Consider the following 23,349-nt stretch of genomic DNA (forward strand, 5'->3'; position numbering starts at 1 on the left):
TTTTTTTGCAAAAGAGCTCAATTACGCACTCTGCTTCCCCCCCCTCCTCCACCCCCCACACCCTTTTCCCTTCCCCCACTTCCCTTCCCTTCCTCTCTTGCGAGCCAGAGGCGCTGATGTAGTACCGACACAGAAGGTCTCAATCACAGATCTCGCTCACTCACGCTCTCTCTCTCTCTCTCTCCCTCTCTCTCTCTCATGACTAATGGACACACTGACACAGAGCTCGATGGTGGTTTGAACACAGCACCAGCTGTTTCCCACATCTGTCTGAAGTTGGGACAGGAAATCAAACCACAATGTCCTTGTGTTGAACGCACAAGGAGGAGTGAAAAGAGAGGGGAGCGAGGGGGTGGTTGGGGGGGGGAGGGAAGGGAAGGCAATGGAAGGGTTGAGGTGGGGGAATAGAGGAGGAAGGGATGGAGGAAACAGCAGCCAAAGAGAAGTACCCTTCTCAGGTTCGGGCTGACTTTGCTCGTGATCACTAGCAGATTTCTATAACAAACTGGCTTTTGTGCTGAAAATGATATGCGCATGTTAAACATTTCCGTGCGAAGCCGGGCTTGTTTTTAAACGCGCGTTACACACACACACACACACACACACACACCCACCCACTCTCGTGCCTGCACACCATACCCGTGCACACACACATGCGCACACGCGCACACAGGAATTTGCACACATAAATGCCATTGACCTGTGCGCACTCGCACACACACACACACACACACGCACTACGTATACACAAACACACACGCAAACGCACCAGATACGTGCATGTGTACGCGCGCGCACACAAGCATACACACACACACACACACACAAGCACACGCTACATTCACACACATGCACTGCGTAGAAAAAAATGTGCGCGCGCACCAGGCGTGGGCACACACCACAATGCACACATCTGCATGCACGTACATACACACACGCGCGCGCCACCTACATGTACGGACAAAGCACATGCACACATGCGTATGCACACACACGCACGCGCGCGCCAGAAACACGTGTATATACACACACAAACACAGGTTCTAACTCAAACCCGTGTGGATCCAATATAACATCAAGCGCCAGGGATGTCTCAGGTAGGCAAAGCGGGAGGGAGGGAGGGAGGGAGAGAAAGAGGGAGAGGGAGAAAGAGGGTCTAGGTCCCTGATCTAGGCTGAGTCAAGCTCGCCTGCTCTAAGCCAAGGGGATATCAGCGAAGGGCGATGCAGTAACTGGTCTCGTTAGGATTCAAAACCAGGGGTATATTACCCCCTGTAGTCCTTTCCCAGGAAGCGAGGGGGGAGGGGGGATGGGGGAAGAGTGTGCCAGAGAACAAAAGAAGTCTATATTCTCTGAAGCACTTTGAGACTCTCAACGGCGTGGCAACGTGCTATGTCAAATACAAGGATTAGTATTATTATAAGTCGTCAGGATTCAGGGATTCAATGAAGTGTGTGTAGAGGTCAGGCTGAGCGCTACAAATAATAAACCCCAGTAAGCACTCACACTCCATACAGCGCCTGTTTACAAGGTCCTGTTTCTGCGCTGTTCAGATCTTGGGTTAAACATTTCCCGATCAGTTGGTGTCATGGCCAATAACCATCGCCCCCTCCCCACCCCCTCCACCCCGGATAATACCGGTCGTCCACTCTGTGTCTGTTTTCGGGGATGTCGCTGTGCGCAAACTGGCGGCACTTCACACCATATGAAGCACTTATCGATGTCCTCCAACACGTGAAAGCGAAGAGAGCTTTTTTTTATTGGCACAATAACAGTCCTTGCATTTGGTACAGGGCCTTTCATGTCAGGAGGACATTTCGGAGGTCAGACATCCTGTACAGTGCAAATGGGACTGTGTGTATGTTTTCCGGGCAAAAGTGCCAGCCAAAATTTTGGGCTCAGCCATAAAGGGAACGATTTTACTGGTGGGATTATCCACCAGGAGAAACTCCTTTCACTTTTCCAGTAAAGAGATCTTTAACGTGCAGAACGGGCGAGATGTGAGGGAAAGAGTTTTTAACTTAACGTCTCATCGGACGGACGGACCCCTCTATCATTCTCTCTGAAGATTTATTTTGGCTCGGAAAGGGCGTTGGGAAACTTCCGCTCTGTGGGAGACCTCACACGGTGGCCAGACCACAAGCTGTCACCCCCCTTTCCCCCTGCCCCCTCCGCACACACACTCACATTGGACCCTTGCCACCTCACAGTGTGCGTATTTCCCCCTCCGAGGCATGAAAGCTTCCGCTCCCAGCAATCTGCCAAATCACCTCCCTCATCGCAACAGGGAAGGATATCACAAGCAGCGTTAGCACCTTCCCGGCGAGGAAAGGGATTCAAGGAAATGGGACTTCTCTTGATATATTATAATAATAATAATTCTTGCATTTGATTACAGCGCCTTATCGCGTCTATGGGACACCTTAAAGCGCTTCACAGAATACACTGCAATTTGTCGGTGAAACACGGCAGCCAATTGAGCACAGTGGTGTCCCATAAACAAGTCGTGGAGGGAGAGGTGGGAGGGGGGGCAATCCTGAAAATCCGAGGACACACAACCCTAACCCCACCCTCCACCCCTCCTGATCCCAACCCCGGCTCGGGTCCAAATCCCTGACTGTCCAGCGTCTTGGGAGGTCTTTAACGTCCAGGCCACAGAGGACGGCTGGCATGGGAGCACTGGGTTGGAAATGCCAACCGCATTAACAATAATAATAAAAAAAACCTCGCATTTGATACAGCGCCTTATCGCGTCTTCGTGACGTCTCAAAGCGCTCGACGGAACACATTGTAAAGTGAAACACATTGCGTTGCACCAGGAAGTAAGCATTGAACCTTTAATTGAGGGAAATGACGTCTCACACAACTTGAAAGAAAACACAACAGTCCCAACTGGCTTAGCCCAACACACACACAAACACGCACACACGCGCGCCCGTCAAGTCTCTCCTGCTAATAGGGGAGTTTACTTTAAAGGTCCCCTCTCTTACACAGAATCACAGGCTCCCAAGAGGTGAGTGCAGTCGCTTAATGACCACAATCCACCACGTTTTCAAGCCCAATTCCTGAAAAGTTTGTCGCTTCCTCCTGCCAGGAGCTGCGATTTAAGAGATATCCTGCGCACCTTCTCTCCTTTCCCCACACACTTAGATGTCATAGATTAATAATCCTTGCATTTGATTCGGGGCCTCACCTTATCGTCGAGACGTCTCAAAGCCCCTGTGTTTGTGCATATATATATATATATATAGATTATATATTCAAGTAAATAAACCCTAATCTTGTCTTTTAATATATGTGTGTGCGCAATTGGCTGCCGGGTTTCGCCTACAAAATACACAGTCATTCCACTTGACAGCGTATTCTGTGAAGCGCCTTGAGAAGTGATAAGGTGCTTTATCAAATGCAAGGATTATTATTATCATTTATTTATATACATTTTCTTGCTTGCAAACGTAGTCACAGTCACAAGAGCTTTCAGACATCTCAGCGATGTGACGAGGTGGTGGATCAAATGCGAGGATTATTAATTGATCGCATTAAAGTGCGTGGGAAAGGAGAGATGGGCGGAGAGGGCTGCGGTGGTGGGGTGTGAGGGCAGGATATTTCTCTTTGAAATCCCCAGGTCCTGGGAAGGAGCGAGGGAAGAGAGAAAGAGGGAGAAAGAGTTTGTCTGGATCCAGGTCCTTCTGAATGTTCTGCAAAATGTCCATGGCACATGCAGGCACAGAAAATATTATGCGGATTATTTTAAAATGCGTTATACACGCAGTGAGGTTGCAGATTAAACTGAGCTTTGAAGGTTGCAGTGAGTATGCAGACAGACAGATGCAGAAATTCTACTACTTTGCTCTCCTGCTTAGAAAGCTTGCTTCTTTTTTCCCCTGCAAATCTAACTTCTGCATTTTTTTTCTTTGTATCAGGAGTTTTTGGGGGTTATTTGGGGGGGGAGGGGAGGAGGAAATATCTTGATTATCTTGATTATTCTTTTGCTTGCAAGCCCAAAGGATATCAGGATGAGACGTACATCATTTGCACTGAGAAATCTCATCAACGAAAGCCTGGGTTCTTTTTAACATCCACATTTACATTATTATTGTTGATGTAATGATAATAATAATCCTCGCATTTGATACAGCGCCTTATCACGTTGTTGAGACGTCTCAAAAGGGCTCGACAGCAGAGACGGTGAAGTGAAAACGACTGTGGATTTTGTGGACAAAAAAGGTTGTGGAATTTAGATCAGATTACACACACGCACACATTATTCTCTTTGTCATTTGTGTTGCTGCAATATCGCACTTAAGAATGTGGGCGCTTAATTAATAATAATAATAATAATAATAATCCTTGCATAAGGATTCCTTATACACTGTACATCAGATTCAAGCACCAGTATGGTTTACAGTGAAGGGGTGAGGTTAGAGAGATGACAAGTACATATAAATAGCTGGATTAAAAATAAGCAGGTATAAAAAATGCTCCACAATAACAGGGAGTGGTGGTAACAGCATCACAGGCAAACAAACGAAAAGACACTCAAATACAGTTTGTGCATTTGCAATGTAAAATATTCTCTTTCTCTCTCACACACAGACAGACAGACAGACAGACAGAAGCTACGTTTAGAAATAATTCACAAAACACACACACACACACACACACAAGGACTCTGTGCTGATGAAGGTGAATGCAGCTTAAACTTTTTTTCAAACCTGGATTTGTTTTAGGACTCTTTTTAAATCTGATCTGGAAAGAAGCTTTTTGTTATTTTCCTGCATTTCCTTATTGTCCCTTTTTTGGAAGGGGTTGGGGTGGGGGGGAGAGGAATAGTTAGTCAAAGGACAAACGTATTGATAAATAAGAAAGGCCAAGGCAAGAATAAATCAAAATAAATTTAAAATAAATAAAAAAATGGATTAATGAAGAAGGCAAAGGGGGGAGTGAAAGGATGGAGATTGGGAGGAAAAGGGTTGGGGTTGGGTATATATTTCGTAAAAAGTACAATTTCTGTAGGAAAAGACACAGTAAAATCCCAGAGTATCCTCAAAAAGCTTGCAAACAATTCCTTTTTTTCTCTCTGCAATTTTCTTTCTAATTCTGCTACAGCTCGTTTCCATTTAGAGTTTCAAAACGTGCAATTTCTTTTGTTAGGGCGAGAGATTTATATCATATTTGATATATATATACATATATGTATATATATGTGTGTATATATACAGAGGTTAACAAAATAGACAGGGTTTGCCAATGCTCTGATCACAACAGATGGTTGCAATTGAGTCTCAGTTCAAAAAAAAGGAATCAGCAATGCAAAATGTTTGGTTAAAAGCAAATAGAAAAATAAAGGAACTCAGTATTCCTCACTTACCTCCTTCAGAAGAAACTCAGTTGTGTTCTTTCTCAGTCTCTCTCTCTCTCTCTTCTCTGTGTGTTCTCTCTCCTTTAAAACTTCCCACTTTTCCCCCAAAGCCAAGCCTCATCCAACAGGGGATCCAAGCTCCACAAGAGAGAGAAGGGGATGAAGGGTTTGGGATTCTTTGGGGGGGAAAAAAATGCCTCTTTCTCTCTCTTTTCTTATAAAAGAAAAGCCTCTATTGTTCAGGAGCTGAAATGTCAAACCCTCCCTAAGAAATCTGAGCCCTTCTCTTATTTTTCTGCGCAAAACAAATTCTCTCTCTCTCTCTCTGTGTGTGTGTCTCTCTCTCTCTCTCCCACTTACTGTTGGAGCTGTAACTCTGTAATTACTAAAGAGAGAGGGAGTCAGAAAGGGATGGAGTGATGGAGAGATGGAGAGGGAGTGTTTCTCTGTCCTTTTTTCCCCAAACGATCTGGATAAGAAACTTATTTGATGGCCGTGGAGGCTGTAATCCTCTCCTCTTCTCCTTTTTTTTCTCTCTCTCTCTCTCTCCTTTCCTCCCTCCCTCTCTCATACACACACACACATACGCCTTTTGTTCCAAGTAATACTGACGCACACATCCAGTGCTAAAGGCACAGCGCTCTCTATGTGTGTGTGTGTGTATGTGTGTGTATCCACACACACACTTATATGCACTCACTCACAGTGAAACACACTTACACACTTACACACACACTTACAGGACTCTCACTCACTCACTCAGGGAAACACGCGCACACTCAGGGAACACACTCAGTGAACTACGGCTAATAATAATATAATAATAATCTTTGCGTTTGATACCGTCCCTTATCGCGTCTTTCAGACGTCTCAAAGCGCTCCTCAGGATACACTGTAAAGTGTAGTGGCTGTGTAATATGGGGGGGGGGGGGGTGGGGGGGATACACATCCACTCCCAGGGGAACACACGTACACAGGCTCACTCGCGCAGTGCAACACACACTCAGAGGAACGCACACAGTGGAACACACACACACACTCAGTGAACACACTTACTCACTCCCGGCGGAACTCACTCACGCACACTCACACTCAGTGGGACGCAGGCCCACACTTACTCACACTCAGCCAACACACTTACACTCACACACAGCGAAACGCATACGCTCACACGCAATGAAACGCGCGCACAGTGAACCACACATACGCACATTCCCTCATTCAGTGGAACACACATGGACACACACATGCACACGCGCGCACACGCCCTCAGAGGCACACTCACACACAGTCAAATAAACTGACACACACACACACACACACACACTCAACGGAACAACACACAAACATCAGCAACTTGCATTTATATAGCGCTCATCACGCTGGATGGCTCGGAGAGTGTGCTCTATCTCTCTCCCCCCACCCCCTCCCCACTCCCCCCCCCCACCCCCAATCTTGGGACAAGTGTTGAGTCTGCAAACCGCAGTGTATTCTGTCTGGAGGCTAAAGCAATCAAGAGAACAGTAAAAAATGTGTGATAACACAGGCAGCAAATACCAACCCTGTTAATTTCTAGTCTGAATTGTCCTTCAGAGCAGTAAACACTCTTCCCTTATTCCGTCTGCCTGTTCTGCGAGGGATCACATTACTTTACACAGCAATTTCCATACAGCAAACCCTCTCTTAGGGTTGAGTTGTGTGACAATCAGCTGCTTTTTAAGCGTTGGTTTTTTGGGAGCAGAGCAAGAAACTAGGTCAAAGCCAGTCGCAGGAAAGCTTTATAATAATTTAATAATAATCCTTGCATTTGATATCGTTCCTTTTCACATCTTCTAGACGTCTCAAAGACGTCTTCGCAGAATACACCGTAAAGTGAATGGACTATGTTTTGTAGGCCAAACGCAGCAGCCAATTGCGCACAGCAGCGTCCTCACAAACAGTCGCGGAGTGAGTGACCAAATTATTATTTTATTACTTTTGAAGGAATCATTTATGCCGGAAAAAGCGATCCACCAATCGACTAACAACAGGGTTCCTACTTACTGCTGGGTAAACAGTGGCGTGGGGAGTAAGGAAACTTACCCAATATTTTGCCCGGCCGGGAATCGACCTCGGGTCCTCTCGCTTGCGAGGCGAGCACATTAACCACTGAGCTACGGGACTCTACAGGTTTTCATTCGAACCAGGCATCTGCACGTTTATTCCTGCCTTTTACACTGCGGCAATGGCCTTAGAAAGGAAAAATAAGAGGAAAACTGCTAGGCTACACGGAAAAACAGAGCTCAGACTCATTTGACTAGGGCTCTGCCAGGCAGGGCTCAACTAACCCACTTATCGTTTAGGATCAATCTTTTCCACTCCGCGCTCTGTGTGTGTGTGTGTCTGCCTTCCGTCAACAAACCCACAAAAAGTTTTGCTCTGAAGCTAATAATAATAATAATCCTTGCATTTGATTACGGCGCCTTATCGCGTCTTCGAGGCGTCTCAAAGCGCTTCACAGGATAGACTGTGAAGTGTAGTGACTGTATTATGTGGTCGAGACATTAACTCACTTTCCTCTCTCCATAGATGCTGCCTGACCTGCTGAGCGAGTGTCCTAGTGACTTCTGTTTTAATGACTGTGTACAGTACCACTCAAAGGCCATCATTTACCCACTTGAACCATCCAAGTCCATTACTCCAATTGCTGGCAAATTGATACTGTGACAAGGAAATTTAATAATTAGTATTTTAATTTAATAACCCTTGCAATTGGACCAAGTCCAGCCCTCTGTGACGGTCTCTAGTCCTGGTTCCTGAGCCAGGAAGGCAGACACACATTGCTGATGACAGCACAGCCCGGCCTGGCTCATTTGAAGGGCAGACCAGACACTGGGGGCAGGGAATGCTCCCCCTCGGCTCCTGTTAACCCTGCAGCCAAAGCCCTAACTAACGGGGAGGGTGATCCAAGCTGGACAAGCAGCGGGAAAGCTTGGCCAGACTTGCTCGCAGCGGCCAAGCTGTGTGGTTTTAGCTGGTTTAGACTCTAGCAGTTACCCCCAACGCACCCTCTGGGCTCTCCCCCCTCCCCCCCCCCCACCCTAAGCCATTGCAATTTATTCCCCTTCTTGAAGGAACTCCGGAAATGGTGCGGAAGCGGCTACGGTGGTCTTGCTCCTGTCTCGGAAACCGAGCGGTCATTAGGTCTCAGACAAAAGCCCCCCCCCCTCCCCAACCCCAGTACACTCCAATTACAGGGCAAGTGTGGCTGTCTGCCCGGCAAGTGTGCCTCCCACCCGCCTAGCTCTTTGGCACTGAAGACGGCAACAAACCTCTTTGCTCACGGAATGAGTAGCTTTTAAATGTCCGCGCACGTTCCTCTCACTCCCCAACCTAGCCACCGCACCCCCCCCCCATCCCGGGTCCCCCCCCCACCCACCCCAGCCTTCCCATCCCCCCGCTCAGTGACCTCTGCTCTACAGTCTGGCTCATTAACCCACCATTGCGTTGCAGAACCACAGTCGCAGGCACAAAGCCCTCCACACAATAGCACTCACAGCCCTTTTTTTTTTCCGCTTAAAAAAAAGGGAGAGGATAAGCAAATAGCCCAACCACGCCTATCGCAAAGGAGGCTCCGCGCACACACAAAAAAAAACCCGCCGCGTCAGCCCGCACGAAACATTTCGGGTCGTTTTTTGGCGCTCGAACAGCAGCCCGAGAACGCCAACAATTCCGACGACGCGCCTCGCGCTCGAGGGCGGCGCCTTTTCACGTCAGGAGGACGTCTCGAAGCGCTTCCCTGTGCCGTGTAAGGCGGCGGCTGTGTGATCCGCAGCCCAGGAAGGCAGACGATTTTGCAGGCAGCAGCATTCCGCGCACAGCCGGGAAGTGAGTGACGGTTTTATCTTGCGTTGGGGGGGTTTGGGGGGGGGGATTGACAGCCGGTATGCAGACTGGGAGCAACTCCCTTCCCTTCTGAAATCGCGTCACGGGAGAAACAGGGGGCAGAGACGGGGAACTGGGTTTAACATCTCATCCAAAGGACAGTGACAATAAAGCCCTTCTTCCCACACCCCACCCCGAAGCACGAGATGAACAACAACAAATTACACTCGCGTAGCGCCTTTCACGTCCCCAAAAGCGCTGGGGGGCTGGAACGTCAGCTTAAGGTGAGAGCTCAAACTCTCCCCCCGCACGCCCACCCCAACCCCCGAGAGCCGATGGAGTAAAGAGAGGGATTTGCACACTGAAGTCACGTGCAAGTATTTTAATATTCATTAGCAGCCATTTGCTGTTGTCAGACCTTTGCTCGCGTGTCAGATTGGGTGTTAATGTAGCGCCATTTGACGCTGATTGCTGTCAGTTCGGAATTGTATTGGGAGTGAAACAGCGTCAAATACAATAATATCAGCTATCAGCTTCCCCCACCCACAGCCCACCACACCCCCCACTCGCAGGTTGACGTGAACTCTCTGGGGAGGGGAGAGGCTAAAGGACCTGCAAACGGCGTCGCAAATGGTCCTTCTTCCATCTCGAAAACGCCCAACTTTACTCGAAACCCGCTCCGACACGCAAAGGCAGAGCGGACGCGAAAGCCACCGCCCCGATAAGGCGATTGCCTCCTAACATAACAAACCCACGACTTCGCGTCTCCGCGAAGTCTCCCGAAACCGACGGTGTATTTCGTGGGCGAGCTGCGGCCGCCAATCGCAGCTCCTGCAGACGCTTCGCGGGGTTTGCTTGGCACGACAACGACGGCTTGCACTTATTTATTCAGCGGCCTTCAGGCGGGCTAGCGATTTAAGAAGGGAAATGTGACGGAGAGGGCAATTGGATTTGAGGCACCAGCTCAGCCGTGATTTAATAGAACGACGGAACAGGCTCGAGCGGCTGAATGGCCTCCTCCTGTTCCTCTGTAAAATACAGGGGTTGGGGGAAGAGGGTGTGAGTTTGTGGAAAAAACGCCTCACAGATGGGTTTAGTTGAATTTCCTGTTTTGCTGGTGGCTTCTGTGTAATTGCATTAAATACGTAAAACCGGTTCCATAGCTTCTGAGTCCTGATCAATCACAAGTAGGTCATAAACCCCCTCCATTTCTGGCTGTGCAATTGATTCACGGGATGTGAAGCTGTTTTTTTTTAACGATATTAATAATTTACACAGCGCTTTGTCGTGTCAAAACGTCTGAAAGAGCTTTCTTTCTGACCGTAAAAAAAAGCATGATCAAAGAGATAGTTTCTTGGGGTGGGTTTGGGCCGACAGAGAGTGGTGGGGGTGAGGCGGGGTGGGTTTGTGTGTGTGTGTGTGTGTGAGACAGTGGGGGAGAGGGAGGGTTCTAGAGATTATAATAATAATAATTAATTAACCTTTCCATCTGACTACAGCGCCTTTCATGTCAACAGGACGTCTCAAAGTGCTTCACAGGATTTTTGCTCAACTGTAGTGACTGTGTGCGAACGTGGCAGCCAGAAAACATCTCCTAAACAGCCACAAAGTGAGCGAGTAAATGATTTTTATCTGGGAGGGGAGAGATTATCGTCCAGGACACTGACCGGGATAAACTCCCATGTCTTTTTCACAAAACGTTCCCCCCTGAACAGGTCATAGACGGGGAACTCAGTTTAACACCTCATTGCCTGTACTGGAGCATCAGCCTGGACTACGTGCGGCACATCAATGACAATTACATTCAAATACTTACCAGCGTCTGTTCCTGCTTAACATCTCCTGCCATTTAGCGCACGTCTGAGCTGCTAAATCCTTCACCTACAATGTGGAAAAAGGCGAGACTTTTCATCAGACACTGTATTCATTCCTGCAAAGGATGTACAGTAAATATGCATCTACGATGCTGTGAAAAATTACTGCTTTACAGTAATAATAATCCTTGCATTCGATAAAGCGCCTTATCACGTCTTCGAGACGTCTCAAAGCGCTTCACTGTAAAGTGAATTGACTGTGTATTTTGCACGCAGCAATGTCCCATTAAACAGTCGTGGGATTGAGTCGTTACAAATTTTTTTTGAAGGGATTATTACCCCCGGAGAAGCGATCCACGGCTGTTTGTGGGGACGCTGCGGTGCGCAATAGGCTGCCGCGTTTCGCCCACAAAACATTCAGTCAATTCGCTTTGCAGTGTATCCTGTGAAGCGCTTTGAGACGTCTCGAAGACGTGATGAAGCGCTGTATCAGATGTAAGGATTACCATTATCAATATTAAAGTGCAGTGACTGTGTATTTTGTAGGCGAATGCGGCAAATACGACCCAAAGGAAACTTTGTGGTAGAGGGGGGGGGGGAGAGGCGGGAGAGAGTAAGTGAAATCCTTCACTGATCACAGGAGTTGAACGCCTGTTGGTTCGCATCACCCTGACACACAGAGTCAGAAAATCTGGCAACAGTTAATGAGTTTTAATTGGTATTTTCTTGTTACAAGATTGTATTAACCCGGCTCAGAGCAGATGTTGTGGACCTCGGAGAGACAGGCAGCTGCTATAACTCCCCCCTCCCCCCCATCACACACCCCGCTCACTGCCTGATTACAATGCTACTGTTCTGTAATAAAGGTTATAACGCACACACATCACACACACACACACACACACACTCCCAACACACACATGTGCGACACACCCCTATTCCCACCACGCCCCCCGCCCCCACTCCCCACATGCACACAAAGAACAACACACACACGCACGTGCACAACAGACGCAAATTGCCTGCCCCCACACAATAATAATACTATTCCTTCGGTTATTTGGTATCGCTCCTCGTCACGTCTTCGAGACGCCTCAAAGCGCTTCGCAGAATGCACCGCACGAAAGGGGAGCTGCGTCCAAAACGCGAGCGTCATACTTTTAACCGCGCAGAACAGTTCGTGCGAGCCAGCCAGCGAGTGAGCCAGCGAGCCAGCGAGCTCTCGTGGAAACCGGCCCAACTCGTTTCACAAGTAGAGAGAAAGTGAAAGGTGAGTGTGAGCGGAGGGGTTTTTTATTGTGTGACGTGCCTCACCAAGTAAGACACGTAGCAGGTGAGTTTTTCTTCAGTTCAGCCCGTTTTCCAATCGCTTCATTCACCCTTGCAGGAACAGAAAACAAAATAATAAATCGGTCGCTTCAATCCACGGCTGTTTGTGGGGACGCAATCGGCTGCCGGGTTTCGCCCACAAAATATACGGTCAATTTCCTTTACAGTGTGTCCTGTGAAGGGCTTTGAGACGTCTCGAAGATGTGATAAGGCGCTGTATCCCCCCTGCAAGGATTATTTATTATTTATTTAAGAAAGGAGACTTCAGAGGGCCGGGATTTTAATAAATTTCAATGAATTCGAAGTGATTGAGTGCCTTGGAACATCCTCCTGACCTGAAAGGTTCTATACAAATGTAATTTTCTTGTTGTTGCGCATCGAAGATCGAAGAACTCAATCCTTCTTTCAAACACACAACCCCCATCCTACTCCATCTGTGCTGCAGCGCTTTTCAGGTCAGGAGCAATTACTGTCATAATAATAATCTTATAATCCCCACATTTAATACAGTGCCTGATCACGTCTTCGAGACGTCTCAGAGCGCTTCACAGGATACACTGTTCAGCGAATTGACCGCGTATTTTGTGGGCCAAACGCGGCAGCCAATTGCGCACAGCACAGCAGTGTCCCCACAAACAGTCGTGGATCAAGTGGCAAAATTATTGTTATGATTTCATTTAATTTCGAAGGGATTAATATCCCAGTGAAAGATATCCACCAATCGATAGCTTTTACAGGGGGTAATAATCCCATGTGTGTGGAGTAAGGAAACTTGCCTAAGTTTTAGCCTTGCCCAGGATCCTCTCGCTTGCGAGGCGAGTGCTCTAACCACTGAGCTACAGGACTCCACGCACCACGAGCGCAGTGACTGCGTGTTTTTGTAGGGTACGAGCGTAGGATTTTTAAGCCGCTCGGGGCGTCAAAAGGGCTGTAGATAAACGTGATTTTGCATTGAGCTCAAATTGATGCTGACACCATTTTCCACGCATGGAAATTGAATTAAGAGTCTCCCCGGGGGGGGGAGGAGATGTAATTTCGCCTGCAATCTGATACATCCATCCACTCGCTCTCCACCCACCCCCGCCACACCCCCACCCCACCAGTGGGTTGAAGGAGACGCACAGTCAGAGAATGTAATTCAGTCTCAGGCTCCTAAATGAATCAACCTTCTGGATTCGACTCAGTCAAAAGCCTGATGGATTCGAGGGAGAATGTCTGATCCCATTAAACCCGTGCCTGGCTCTCTGTACGTGAGGTTAGCAGCCGCACGCATGTCTTTTTTTCCTCCCAACAAAAGAATCCTTGCCCTTTGATCCAGAATATTTTTTGTGTGGCCTGAAAAGGGCCACAACCAACAACAGTTGACATTTACACGGCACCTTTCGCGTCGGGAGGACGTCCCAAGGCGCTGGATTGGACAGTAAAGGGGTTTTGGACCCGAGCTGGGGGGTTGGGATCAGGAGGGGTGGAGAAGGGCAGGGCGTGTGGGGGTAGGAGGGTGACCGAAAGCTCGGTTGGTCGAAGAAGAGGGTCTTGAGACGGGCCTTGGTGGGGCTTGGCGGAGGGACTGTGGGATGGAACTCCAATGGGTGGGGGCGGAGAGGCTGAAAGCCCGACCACCGCCAGTCACAGAAGTTTACTGTAAAGTGTAGTGACTGTGCTTTCCGCAGGCAAACGTGGCAGCCAGTTTACTCACTGTGACATTCCTCCACATACGCACAGACACACACGCACAGACATGCCACAAAGTGAGCGACCAATTTATTGGGAGGATTGTTGGCCAGGGCACCAACTGGGAGAAACTCCCTTCTCATTTAATGTCTCATCCGAAGGACAGCGCCTCTGATAATGCAGGGCTACACGCACACGTACACATACAACACACACACCACACACATACACACACAGCGCTGGACTGGAGTGTCAGACTGGACTGTGAGCTCAAAGCTCCTTCTCTGTCTGTGGTATTCCAGGAACCATCTGATTTCTGTGTTCCAAAAGAGAAAGATGGATTAGTGCTGTGGGTGTGTTCCTGAGTCAAATCTTTCACTTTCAGACACTCAGCATCTTTCTGGGAGACGTGAGCCGGCACAGGCTAGGGATAATAATCCTAGTAATTAGTAATAATCCTAATAATTATAATCCTTGCATTTGATACAGCGCCTGAGCACATCGTGGAGACACCTCAAAGCGTTTCACACAATATAAAGTGGAGTGAGTAAAGTGGAGTGACTGTGTATTTCGTGGGCGATCCGGCGAGCTGCACAAGAATGGGGAGCACAGACAAAATCATCCCCAACATCAGAGAGAGCTTTACTCTGTTTCTATCCCTGACCTGGGAGTGTGGACGCACAGTGTGGAGGGAGCTTTACTCTGTCGTCCCTGAACGGACTGAGATGATTTTGCAGAAAGCCTTCGTGGCAGAGATACTCAGCAATTCAGTGGTGGAACAAAATAAAACAAAGCGGAAAAAATCCATGGAATTGATCGATACCGAACGGGAAGTAAAATCCTGTCAGAGATACCGTGTGTGGCAGTGAATAGTTAAAGGTTGCTTTAAAGATTGATAAGCATTCCTAGACCTAAGATCTTTTACCAAACTCACCCAGTCAGTTCTTGCACAGCCTTGCCTGTGTGTATACAGACTCAAGATCCTATTACCCTCATGCACTCAAAGCTTGTATTTTTAGAAATCTTTTAATAACTGAAGACGCAGCATAACAATAACCGTTGTTGATCGTTAAGTCGGGTAGGAATCTCAAGTTGCTCAAACCAAACGAACAAGTTTTAACAAAAACAAGGAAGTCTCGTTTTACTGGGTTGGTTGAGGGACGGAGGGGACAAAGAGTCGGGAGCAAAGGACTAGACTTTAGACAACCTTACAGACGTCATATGTAAAAGGATTCCGTGTAATGTGATCGCGCTTGGCGGTGTAGAGAATCACAAGACCAGTTCAGATGAAGAAGGCTCCTTTCAGCCCATCTGATCTCGTCTCCTCCCCCCATCGTAGCATCGAGTCGTTCTGTAAATGCGTCCCAGTGTCCCTGGCCTCAACCACACTTCCTGCCAATCCCGTTCCACTCATCAATAACCTCTGGGAAAAATACTTCCGGGTGTCAGTCCTGAAATGTCCCCATTTGCAACTCCAAACCCATGTCCTCTTGTTCAACTGTCTCTGATGTCCGAAAGTATTGTTCTGGGCTTAGAGAGTATCTGAAGCTCTTCACAGAACATACTGTAAAATGAATTGAGAGTACATTTTGTGGGCGAAACGTGGCACAGCAGCGTCCCATAAACAGTTGTGGATTAAGTGACTAACTTATTTTTTGGAGGGATTATTACCCCCGGAAAGCGATCCGCCAGTCGACTAACAAACGAGCCCCTACTTACTGCTAGGTAAACAGAGGCGTGTGAGTGGAGTAAGGAAAGTTGCCTAAGTTTGAATCAAACCCGGGTCCTCCAGCTTGCGAGACAAGTGGTCTAACCACTGAGCTACAGAATCTCTGCGAGAGGAATTCGTCTAAATCTCTGCTTCCAGTTCATTTCTCGAAGACAGGGGATCATCCTGAGTTGTGTAGCTACGAGATAAGCCTAGCATACTGTCTGGCTGTTTTATCTACCATCCCACCTCACATAAGATCTCTGGGCTACAATCAACAAGGGGAAAGGCTTCAGCACATCAGAAAGAAAGAGCACAGAATACCCTGTTCCTATCTACACTGATAGAACAAGAAGGACAGACTGCAGGAATAATCCCTGTGTTTGATCCAGCGCCTTATTACGTCGTTGAGATGTCTCAAAGGGCTTCACAGGAATTTACTGTGACGTGTGAAGACTATGTATTCTGTAGGCGGACACGACAAACCAGTTTGCACCCAGCATCGTCCCCACAAACTGGATCGCTTCCTGGGGTTAATAATCCCCCCTCCCCCCAAAAAATGAGGATTGATATGTATAAAAATACCAATACATTTTGGTCACTAAATTATTATTATTTTTGTAATAATTTTTAATTTTCTTTAGAATATACTGTAAAGCGAAATGACTGCGGGCAGCCAATTGCGCACAGCGGTATCCCACAAACAGTCATGGATTGAGTGACCCCATTTTCTTTTGCAGGGATTATTACGCAGGGAAAGTAAACAGAGGGGTGTGTGTGGGTGTGTGTGTGTGGAGTAAGGAAACTTGCCTAAGGTTTCGCCCTGACCTGACTCGCCCGGGAATCGAACCCGGGTCCTCTCGCTTGCGAGGCAGGTGCACTAACCGCTATGCTTACAGGATGCTAACAGCATTGATAACAACAACAACTTGCACCTATATAGCGCCCTTTGCGCTGGACGGCACCTCGGAGAGCTCGATGGCGAGGTTGTGGACTCTAGTGCACACGTGGAAGGGGTGTGCGCGCGAAGCCCATCAGAAACAGGCGATAAGGAAAAGCGGCACTTAAGCCCTTAAACGTCTGGTAATAAAATGAAAGCCGTTTTCTTTTTAATAAATCGGATGAGTTGCAGCTGGGAATTAGTCGGGAGACGGAGAAAACATCTCGTGGCCCAGTCTCACGGGCCAGTCAATACAACATATTGGAGATGTATTAAAAAATATATTGCCTTAAGGCTTGCATTCAGAGCAATGTGTGTAGGTTTAGGGACACTAAGTGATTACTTAAAGATTTGCCACTGTGTGTAGTAGCACTTTGAAGCACGGTGACGAGTTTCCGCATGTGCCAGACACACAGCTGACCTGAAAATGCATCCGGGAACCTCAACAACGACCTGCATTTATATGGGGCTCGCTTTCCCCTAGTGGTTACTGGTCACCAGGAGCTGAGCTGACACTGAGGCAATTACGACACACAGACGATAACAATCCCTTGCATTTTTGGCACAGCTTCCTCATCGATATGTCTCAAACTGCCTCAGAGGATTCATCATAATAATAACAATCCTTGCATTTGACCCAGCGCCTCATCACGTCTTCGAGACGTCTCAAAGCGCTTCGCAGGATGCACTGTGAAGTGTACTGACTGTACGTTTTGTGGGCAAACTTCCTACTAAGAGCCCCGCCAACCATGCAAATACACAGTCACTACTCTCGACAGTATAAAAATCCCGCTTCGAGATGTCGCCACACAGTTTGACAAGTGGGTCGGCTGCTTAGAGCGACCAACGAGTCACTGAGGTTGCGAGGTTGGCACTGACAGGTCAGTTCCTCCCTACCTCTGTGACCTCCTAATCTCCTAACCCCCCACCATCCTTCCTTCACTCAGCGGGCTTCACATCCCCCGCCTCATGCACTTTGGCGGGCGGGCCTTCTGCCACTGTGTCCCCTCTGGAACTCCATCCCACAGTGCCTCCGCCTCGCCTCCTCCCTCGTCTCCTTCAAAACCCATCTCAAGACTCTCCTCTTCGACCTTGGGACGTCCTCCTGACGTGAAAGGCGCTGTGCAAATGTCATTTGTTATCGTTATTGTCAAATGTGTTGGGGGACGGAGATGGGAACAGGAAGCTTTCAAAGTACTACAATATCTGACAAGGGTTTCACATTAACAGGATCCTCAACAGATGTGTGTCACACTAGCGAACGCAGATCGCAATTCGTAACTCCCCCACATAGGAACTGGAGTCAACTGACAGTCAAAGAGGTAGACTATAAGGCGATTCGATTCGTTCAGATGAGACATTAGACTGAGGTCCCGTCTGCTGTTCAAATGGACGTTCATGATTCCGATGTGCTTTTCGCAAAGTGAAGGGAGTTTCTCTCTCTCTCCCGGTGTCCTGGCCAATTTGCAACCCACCCCCCAATAAAATTGGCCACTCACTCCCCGCCTGCTTTGTGGTTCGCTGCAGAGTTTCTTTCACCCACAAAATACACGGTCACTGCGCAAGCGAGAGAACCCGGGTTTGATTCCCGGGCAGAGCAAAGCATGAGGCAAGTTTCCTCCTTCCGCGCACACCCACCCACACACGCGCCTCTGCTGACCGAGCAGTAAGTAGGAATCCTGTTGTTAGTCTTTTGGCGGATCACTTTCCGGGAGTAATAATCCCTCCCAAAAATAAAAAAATTGGTCACTCAAACCACGACCGTTTGTGGCTGTGCGCCGTTGCCTGCGACGTTCGGGCACACCAAATAGGATAATCATTCCACATTACCGTCTATGCCGCGAAGCGCTTTGAGACGTCTCGACAACGTGATGAGGCGCTGTGTCAAATTCAAGGATCATTATTATTATTATTGTTGTTGTGCCGAGAGCGTGGCGAAGGTGGAAGACGTTCTAGAGATGAGGAGCATTGAGGCTGAAAAGCTCCGGAAATAGAACTTATTGACGGTTAAGATCCCCTTTTCAGACACACTCCCAGTCGCAAGTTGACGGACACAGAAATGGTTCTATTTTAATGTAAACAAATCCGCAGGACTGCGTTGGGTGACACACAATTCCGGACGAAACGATGACATAAGGCGGGCAAACACACCCGTGTGTGTGTGTTGGGGTTTTTTTTGGGGCTTGGCCGAGCTCGCCACTGTAATCTTCCCTAATTACACCCAGGTGACATACAGAGCGCGGAGAGGGAGAGGGGGAGAGGGGGAGCTTAGCTGCGTTCTCACAACGGAAGAGGACTCTGTAATTGTGGTCGCTTCTTAACCCTCATGTCAAAGTCACTCAGAGTCAATGGGAAGAGAGATATCACACCAGTGAACAGCCTTTCCATTCGCTTTGATCAACAATATCTGGTATCAATCCACCAAACAGTCAGACCCCCCACCCCACCCCTATGCGGGGCTATGGGGTAAGAGCGGGGGAGTGGGACTTGTTGGATAGCTCTTTCAAAGAGACGGTGATCTTAAAATAAAAGCGAGGCCATTTAGGAGTGAAATTAAGAGGCAGTTTTTTTACCCAGAGGTTAGTTGGTGATTTGGGGGTCGGGCCTTCAGCCTCTCTGTCCCACCCTCTGGGACCCCATCCTTGAATCCCTCCACCTCAGCCCCTCCCTCGCCTCCTTCAAGGCCCGTCTCAAGACCCTCCTCTTCGTCCGTGCCTCCGGCCACACTCCCACGCCCACTCCTCCTACCCTCCCGCCCAGCCCTCTTGATTCCGACTCCCAGTGGCTCGGGTGAGAACCCCTTAATTGTCCAGCGCCTTGGGGCCTTCTTCCGATGTGATAATCTGCGTAAAGGCAATTTGTTGTTGTTGTTGTTGTTTCTCTCCCTCATGTGATTAAAACACTCCTTAAATAGCAAGGAGCAGGGTTCAAAGATATTGTGGAGTCCTGTAGCTCAGTGGTTAGAGGACTCGCCTCGCAAGCGAGAGGACCCGGGTTCGATTCCCGGGCAGGGAGAAACGTTGGGTAAGTTTCCTTACTCCACACACACCCCTCTGTCTACCAGCAGTAAGTAGGAAACCAAATGTTAGTCGATTAGTGGATCGCTTTTCCAGGTCACTCAATCCACGGCTGTTTGTGGGGACGCTGCTGTGCGCAATTGGCTGCCGTGTTTCGCCCACAAAATAGACAGTCACTCCACTTTACAGTGTATCCTGTGAAGCGGGTTGAGACGTCTCGAAGACGTGATAAGGCGCCGTATCAAATGCATGGATCGTAATTATTATATTATCTCAAAATATCCTAACCCCAACGCCTTGGAGCACCACTTGAATCGGAAAAAAGGGGCTTCATACCTTAAAAATATTCAGGAGATTTTCGACAGGCAGACTGCTAAAGACGGGCTCTGTTACGCTTGGCCTTCTATTTCCTGTTCCATTAATCTTTCTGTGAGGCCGGAGTGACCTAAAGTAATTAGAGTAAGATGTCAGGAAGTGATCAGACACACAGTTACTGAGTGTGATCTATAAGCAGCGCTTGCTAGTGCCTCTCAGTTGATGTATAATTTATAATTGCCTATAATTAGCTGTTATCTGCCCGGAGAAAGAACAAAGGATTGACGAGCTTTGCAGATTTTTTTTTGGTGCAAATTTTTGCAGAGGCTAAAAATTGCACTTGAAGCAACAAAATACTCAGCGAGACACGACTATATATATATTATAATAACCCTTGCATTAGATATAGTGCCTTATCATGTCTTTTTGAGACGTCTCAAAGCACTTCGCAGGATGCACTGTAAAGTGGATTGACTGTGTGTCTTGTGGGCGAAACGCGGCGCACAGCAGTGTCCCCACAAACAGTCATGGATTGAAGGGATCGATGGGGCAAACGATGGGGGAAACGGTATTAGGGTGGGTGTTCTGGAGGGATGAGAAGGGTCTTCTTCAACCCCAAAACCAACCTTGTTGGGATTAATCTCTCGGCTTTTAGTGGCAGCAGAAACAAATGGAAATGTGATTTTAGAAATAATAAAGCAAGCCTGCATCTGGGAATCAGATCAGAACCAGAGGTTGGTTGGTGGGGGATGGGGAAGAGAGAGAGAGAGAGAGAGGGGGGGGGGCTTGGGCGAGGCAGAGGGGGTTGTACGATAATCATAAGCCTTGCATTTGACATGTTCAACTCGGCAGGACGTCTCAAATTGCTTTCGCAGGATTTACTGTAAAGCTCCAAAGCTCAGCCACTGTTAAATCGCTCTGAAACGCCGTCCGGGGTGAAGGGTGCGACATAAATGCAAGTTGTTGTTGGGACCGTGTGAGTGTTGGGGATATTGAGGGCTACCAGGAGACAGAAACTCCCGTCTCTCTTTCTAATAACGCAGCGCAGGTGAAAGATCTTTAGCGTCCACTTGAACACAGACAGGAGGGGAGATTGGTTTAATGTGTCATCCGATGGACGGTGTCTCCGTCAATGCAGCTTTCATCCTCACCTCACCTCCCCCCACCCACCCCCACCACCCACCCCAGCACCGTATTAAAGCGTCAGCCTAGACCGAGTTCAAGTAAAGCAATGGGATGAACAGAGTTTAACCCGGGGGAATGATTTAAGAAAGAAAGTCTCAGCTGATAGAAAGACAAAAGGTGCTTTGACCAGATGGACTGAAGCATTTATCTCACCAAACTGCTTGCTGTAGGTTTGAGGAGAAAGGCTGAACCCTGTTTTTTGTAAAAAAAACAGTGCGCTCTCACAAAAGATGGGAGACATTTTCCTCGCAGTGAAACAGAAACTCCGAACAGATGCCTGAAACACTGCGACCAAGAAACTAACTGATTTATGTGACGGGGCAGGATGGTGGAGCAGATGGCCGGGGCTGTCTGACAAGAGCGTTGCAATTTGTACTACAGCAGGTCCCGTCAACGGGGATGGGAATCCAGCGCGGTTGACGAGACGCCTTGTTACGGAGTCTCAAAGCGCTTCACAGCAATCGCCACTCACGCCCCGCTCGCTCCCTTGGTTCAGCAGTGCGTCTGTGTGGAGTCCTGCGGTGTGTAGCGGTTGGAACACTCGCTAAGCGAGAGGACCCTGGTTTCCTTACTCCACACGCGCGCCTCGGTCTACCTAACGCTAAGTAGGAACCTGGTTGTTAGTCGATTGGAGGATGGCTTTTCAGGGGTGTGTTGGGGTAATAAAAAAAATGTGGTCACTCAATCCGCGACTGTCTGTGGGACACTGCTGTGCGCAATTGGCTGCCGCGTTTCGCCCACAAAACACACAGTCACACCTCAGTATAGTGTATGTCCCGTGAAGCGCTTTGAAAAGTTTCAACAACGTAATAATAACAATAATAATAATAATAATGGTAATAGTAAACTTCCCCTTGTCCTTGTCATGGAAAATTAAAGTAACCTGGAAATCAGCCCACTGACCACACGCATAAATATATATTGTATATTGTATATATAAATAATGCATGAAAGAGATAAAGTATTCCACTAACGCTGCCTGCAGCACTCTCCCTTAGTCAGGTGAGATTAAGTGCATGATAGATTGTTGTCGTGGACAGACCTTGAGCACGTCACGTGAGTTGTTTTCTTCTCGTCAGCGGCACGGGCTTTATTCTTCCCAGAAAATACCCCAAGATAGCGCTCTCACGGCATCAATAATGCATTTATTTATATATCGCCTTATTTATGCGTCAGCCTGGCTCGGACGGTAAGCACTCTGGATTCTGAGTCAAAAGGTTATGGGTTCAAGCTTCAGCACAGGCTTCAGCATAGCCCCAGTGCAGAGTATTATCAGGAGGGAGTTCGAGTTCCTCTCTCTCTTTCTCTCTCTCTCTCGGTGTCCTGGCTGACAATCCGTCAAATAAAATCCATGGCTGTTTGTGGGGACGCTGCTGTGCGCAAGTGGCTGCCGCGTTCACCCCTAAATATACAGTCAATTCACTTTACAGTGTGTTCTGTGAAGCGCTTTAGGACGTCCTCCCAACGTGAAAAGCGCTATATCAAACGCAAGGATTATTATTATTATTATTCTGTGAAGCGCTTTGAGAAGTTGTGAAGACATGACAAGGCACTGTACCAAATGTAAGGATTATTATTATTATTATTATTATTATTATTATTATTACGCCTGCAAGGGAGCTTTTTCTTTACCTGTAACAACTGCAAAACAGGGCTGGGATCTGCGTTTGAAGCTCACGAACCCATCGACCATAATGTTGGGCTGTTGAGGAACTGGGGACAGAGAGGATCAACCGTTATAAGAACATAAGAACTTGCGAGGCGAAAGAAGACCGAGGTCCATCCAGTTTGCCTTCCAAACGCATGGATTATTATTATTATTAACAGCAAATATTGGGTTAACTGAGAGGTGCCATGATGTGCGCTGTGTCAGCAGGGTTTAAGGCAATCTCTCAGGTCTTTCACTGGCAGAGATATTTCCAGTGAAGGATTTCCTTCTGCCTGACCATTTTAGCAGGAGCCATTTCCAAAAAAAGAACCCCAGAAATCCGGTACAAAGACAAAGCTCGGGGACTCTAAACTCTCTGAGATATAGCGACGTATCACGTGTTGAGACGTCTCAGAGCCCTTCGCAGAATACACTGTAAAGTGAATTGACTGCAGTATTTTGGAGGCGAAACGAGGCAGACAAGTGTGCACAGCGA

At 48.0% G+C, this 23,349-nt stretch overlaps 1 protein-coding gene across 1 annotated transcript in view; it reads right to left on the reverse strand.

Annotated features, from left to right (window-relative positions):
- sema4c (sema domain, immunoglobulin domain (Ig), transmembrane domain (TM) and short cytoplasmic domain, (semaphorin) 4C) overlaps window positions 1–5,992 on the reverse strand; it is a 32,623-nt gene extending 26,631 nt beyond the window's left edge. Inside the window, exon 1 of the mRNA XM_007909210.2 lies at window positions 5,372–5,992. The gene's annotated coding sequence lies outside the window, so the exon portion shown is untranslated. The remainder of the gene's footprint in view (window positions 1–5,371) is intronic.
- Between the last annotated feature and the right edge of the window lie 17,357 nt (window positions 5,993–23,349).

This window comes from Callorhinchus milii, unplaced genomic scaffold, assembly GCF_018977255.1.
Source record: "Callorhinchus milii isolate IMCB2004 unplaced genomic scaffold, IMCB_Cmil_1.0 Scaffold28, whole genome shotgun sequence".
Lineage (NCBI taxonomy): Eukaryota > Metazoa > Chordata > Chondrichthyes > Chimaeriformes > Callorhinchidae > Callorhinchus > Callorhinchus milii.